This window comes from Polistes canadensis, unplaced genomic scaffold (genome assembly GCF_001313835.1).
Source record: "Polistes canadensis isolate GaletaPanama2010 unplaced genomic scaffold, ASM131383v1 scaffold_19, whole genome shotgun sequence".
NCBI classification, from domain to species: Eukaryota; Metazoa; Arthropoda; class Insecta; order Hymenoptera; family Vespidae; genus Polistes; species Polistes canadensis.
Window position 1 is genome coordinate 301,542 of NW_014569566.1, and position 5,501 is coordinate 307,042.

A 5,501-nucleotide genomic window follows, 5' to 3' on the forward strand; every position below is an offset into this window, starting at 1 on the left:
TCGAAGGTGTGTATCATCGATGGACACAAAAGAAGAAGAAGAAGAAGATGAAGAAAAAAAAAAAGGAAATAAAAAAGAAAGAAGAAAATCTTAGTATAGGCGGGAAAAAAAGGGATCACAAAAAATGAGGGATAAGGGGAGGAAAAATAATCCGATCGAATTGAGTGGGCGATCATCCTCCTTCTATTATTTACGATCGATTCAGAATGAATATGGGGCGGGGCGGGGCGAGGGGGAGGGGGTAAGAAAAGAAACCTAACGATCCAGAGAAAACAATTTACATTTTTCTTTCTTCCTTTCTTTTTTACTTTCTATCTTTTTCTTGCTTTTTTTTTTCTTCTTCTGTTGTACCAAATAATCGGCAAAAAAAAAAACAATCGAACAATATTTTAATAAGGCCCAATTAAATCGATCTAATTAACGGTAACGCGCGAAAACGCGTTTAAATAAATAATAATACATCGTGTAAAAAGAAAATTAATATATTAATATAAAATATAAATTATAAAAGAAATATATTAAATTTAAATATATATAAAATTAAAAAAAAAAAATATATATATATATATTATTTAAAATAATTTTTTTAGTTTTTTCTTTATTTGAGACGAATTGAAGAACAACTCGGCTGATATACAAAAATCACACAGACACACACACACACACACACACAGAATGTATTTTTTTAAACTGAAATTAGTTAAAAGAAAAGAAAAAAAACCATAAATATTAATACATACATATAAATATAAGGAACGCGTGTGTGTAAGTCGCCCAACTACTCTAGGTTGAAGTTGAATGGGTGATAGTGTGGTTGGGAGGAGGGCGGTGTGTTTTGGTGAGTAGTGGGGGTTGTTACGGGAGCGCGGGCTGGAGGGGGAGTAGGAAGAAGCGAAGCAGCAGTCAGTCGACCGAGCGACACGGACGCGAACGGTGGTTGGTCGGCGACTTTTATTTCATCTCGATTTCCGTCTATCTCTATCTCTCTCTCTCTCTCTCACACACACTCTCTTTCTCTCTCATACTATCACTCGCTCTCTCTGTTTTCTTTGATTCTACGTAAACATGCGTAGCATATATACGACGTACATATAAAATCAAACATATACATATATATGTATATGTGTATGTATATGTATATGTTGTTATAGATATATGAATAATTATTATAGGAGATAGAAAGAGAGAAAAGAGAAAGATAAAGAAGAAGAAGAATATTGACAGTTGTTAGGTGCTTTCGTAAAAAAAAAAAAAAAATAGAATAAAAATAATACAAAAAAAAAAGATAAAGAAGAAGAAGAATATTGACAGTTGTTAGGTGCTTTCGTAAAAAAAAAAAAAAAAATAGAATAAAAATAATACAGCAAGACAAAGAAAGATTATGCGAAGAAGAAAAGAAGAAGATTTTTTCTTGGATGAAGAAGACAACCTCTCTTCCCTCTTCTTCGAGACCATTTGGACCGTTATGTCCCTTCGATAATTTTCCCAGGTATGTTTTCCTTATTTCCTACCTGTCACATTTTTATCTTTATATTGCTAACAAATGTTTCTTTTCATTCGATTATTTTTTAATATATATTACAATTATTATATTAATGGTAATGTGGGTTAAAATATTACAACGAGTTATTTTTTATTGTTGTTGCATCATTCGAAAAATTATTATCATTCGAATATGTTTGTTATTTGTATTCTAATTAGGATTGCTTTACAAATATGATTATTAACAATTTCAGGAGTTTAAGTAATTGGAAAGCTTAGAATTTTCCAATGTAAAATATGCTTATGTTAGATATTATTATTATGTGCGCGTGTTTAAGAGAGAGAGAGAGAGAGAGAGAGAGAGACAGAAAGAGAAAGGAAGAAGAGGGAAAGCTGATGTGTCTTTTTCACCCTCTGACGTTTGTAGTTAATATAGACGTAGTAGTAGTAAGCATAAACGAAGCATGCTTTGGCCACGCGGTGGATTGACATTCCTCTTTCCTGTTATATCGATCGAAAATTTATATATTTTCTTCTAGATAAGTTTTTTCTATTATTGCGAAATCGTCTTTAATATCAATGTGTTTCTCTTATCATTTATTTTTCTTTTTCGAAATTGAATTATTAATAAGCCAGAGAAAGAGACTGGGAAGGGGGGATGGGGGTGGGAGGGGGCGGGGGGAAGGGAAAGAAAGAGAATTCCAATGTTTTACTTTTTTAATATTATTGATCATGCTAGGTTGAACGTCTCTCATTATGAATCGATTGATCTAACAATTTTTAACGTATTATTATATTATATTTGTTACTTTTCTTGATTTGTGTATATTTGTCTATTTCTCTCTCTCTCTCTCTCTCTCTCTCTCTCTCTCTCTCTCTCTCGTTTTCTCTCTTTCCCTGCATCGTATCTTCGATCCGGCTTATGTAGAAGTACTATTTAAAGAGCGTTGGAGAAATGCGATCAATACCAAGAGATTCCTAAATCAATGTTTTGTAAGTAAATTTTTTATGGTATAGACAAAAAAATTGATCTCTCGATATCCTCCAATCAATCGAACTGGGGGGACAGATTTTCAAATAATTTCTTTCCAAAATCTCTCTCTTATTTGATCGGTTCAGTCTCAATTGTTACGTTTAAAATTTAGAAGGAATTTATTTAAAAAAAAAAACCATTAATTTTAATCGATCTATACAAATAAAATGATGGTTTATATATTACGATAGTTGGAAAATCATTGAATGTAAATTATCGTCGTTTTTTACTTTTTTTTTTAATTTTTTTTTTTTACTTATCACGTCCAGTCCACTATTAACGTCATCGTTCATTATCGTTATTAATAATAATATTATTATTATTATTATTATTATTATTATTATTATTGTTATTACATGCAAGAGAGAATGAAACGAGTCGAATGATTGCTTTTGAAATATGCAACGGATTTTCCATTAATGTATACGATGAACATTATAAACGAGGGATGATTAATTTACGTTCTATTTTTCTTTTTCTATCTCTTTCTCTTTCTCTTTGTGTGATTCTTTTTGTCATCCTTAGTCGAAATAAATAAATAAATAAATGCAAGAGGAATATTTCATTTTTTTTACTTTTTTTTTTTTCTTCTCCCGTTGCATTAAAACGTGAGAACAATAACGTTAATAATAACATTGCCGAACGTAATGCACACGTGTATGCATGTTTGTTTGCTTGTTAGAGATAGACCCAAAATTTCTACCATATTTTTGTTATTTTTTTATGCGTATACACGGGTATGCATCTAAATCAGTGTTAATCAAAGCGTTGCTTTGAACGCACACACTCGCGTATAATAAAACATCTCGTATTAGTTCTCGATGTCAATGTTTTTTAAGGTTTTTATTTAAATATCAACACTCCTACATAATCTTTTCGTGTACCACTTTTTCGTCGTCGTTCATTATATTATTTTCGCATGTTTTTCTTTTTTTTTATTTACATTTAATGCTTATTACATTTTTAAATATTCTACATTTCTTTCTTTTTTTCTTTTTTTTTTTTTTTTTGGAAAAGAAACATATTTACATAACCGGTGATCTTTTTTTTTTTTAATTAAATTCGTTCCTCAATAGGCGCGTTATAATATTAGCTTGATATGTGTGTATGTATGCGTGGGCTTGTTTTTTAATTTTACGCATTTGAAAGAATATATATTATATATAAAATTAAATATTTATTTCGCGTATTTTTGTATAGATACAAAAATAGTAACGAAAATATCAGAACATAACTGCAATTCCTATCAAACAATAAATCTTTTATTTTACATTTTTAATACACGTATAATATGTATCCAAACATTTAATATATAAAATACCTTTTTTCGAACTGTGCGAAATGAAAAAGTACATGCGTATTTTGTAATTGTTTAACATACGTAAAAAGTAACACTTCGGTATTTTCATTGTAATTGTTTAACATACGTAAAAATTATTTTCAAAATACGATCAATCTATTGTCCAGCTTTATTTTTTTTTCTTTTCTTTTAATCTTCCTCTCCCTTTTTTTTTTTTTWTTTTCAATTTCATTTTGTTTTTCTATTCTCAGAGAAAATGTGTGAGGCTCTTTAAATGTTCATTTTATTTCTTAAATGATACCCCCTTCCACTCCCACACACATACAAATACCCATACACAATTCATCATCGTAGTAATACCTCGTTAAAGAGATCTTGGAACTTAATTTGCAATGCAAATAAAGCGTAGAGTTTGTTTTTCAAATTTACCGTGTGTGTTAGACTGGTCAAATATTTATTTTTTTTTCTCTCTCTCTCTCTCTCTTTTTCTTTTTCTTCTTTCCTTTTCTTCTTTCTATCCTGCTTTCTTTCACTTGCTTATTTCTCTTAGCGCGGGAATTTTCATTTACGCGAAACTAAAACGTTCACACGTGTGTAAACATCGATCGAAACTTTATGCATATATATACATATATATATATATATATGTGTATATGTATGTATGTACGTGTACGTTTGTGTTTTATATTTGTTTTTCTCTCCGCAAAAATTCACACGTTTTTATTGGTTCGCTTTCGTAAGATTCGAGAATTGAAAAGGTCTGAAATATAACTTGGTGGTTTAGTACGAACGAACTTTTTCTACAATACAACGAGGGTGAAAATACAACGCAACATAAAACAAAAAAAAGAAAGGGAAAAGTATGTCGCGCGGTTTACTCATACATTTGCCAAGAGATATAAGTATTTGCATATAATTGCAGTATACAGACACACATACACACACACACATACAAACATGTATATCGTTATAGTCTCGATATCTCGTAATTCACGTGCACCTTCCTAATCGCTTCGTCTTCCGGTTTATACACGGTGACCTCGACTTACCTATAAGAACCTTGGACCTTATTTCAATCACAAATATATCGAATAAAAACTTTGTCTATATTTTCTTTCCTTCTATACGAAATCGTTCATTTTACGATAAAATATATTTTTACGTAAAAGATTAAGCAACAAAAAACCTTGAAAATTCTTAAGTAATAGTTTAGTTCGAGTAGTATTTCCTATTATTATGACATGTGCAAATCTAAATGGTTAAAAAGTTGTTTAAAGAGAGAGAGAGAGAGAGAGAGAGAGAGAGAGAGAGAGAAAACAAGACTCGAGGAATGTTCTTCCCTTTTTTTCCTATTACTTTTATTTATTTTTTTTCTCTCTCTCTTCTTTTCTTTTTTCTATGTCAACGTTTTAAAAAAAAAAGAAAAAAGAAAAATAAAAAAAAAAGTAGAGGGATGTATCGACGAGTCACGCGCAGAAACTCGGTCGTTCGTTTTATCGCAACGTCGTAGTCGGGATAGTAGTACTTTTATTTGTGAGGTTACAAAAAAAAAAAATGTGTCGAGAGGGGAATAGTGGGTGGAAGTATACTAATCGATTTTCGCGTAAAACGATCGAGAAAAATTGTTAAACATTTATCTTTTTCCCAATTGTTTTATAAAATCTCTACAATATATATATATATAGA

General features: G+C 30.3%; 1 protein-coding gene across 1 annotated transcript in view; it reads left to right on the forward strand.

Moving 5' to 3' along the window:
• Positions 1-1,305: 1,305 nt before the first annotated feature.
• Positions 1,306-5,501, forward strand: part of LOC106793839 (probable serine/threonine-protein kinase DDB_G0278845) — a 70,799-nt gene continuing 66,603 nt past the window's right edge. The window contains exon 1 of the mRNA XM_014761077.1: positions 1,306-1,489. The gene's annotated coding sequence lies outside the window, so the exon portion shown is untranslated. The remainder of the gene's footprint in view (positions 1,490-5,501) is intronic.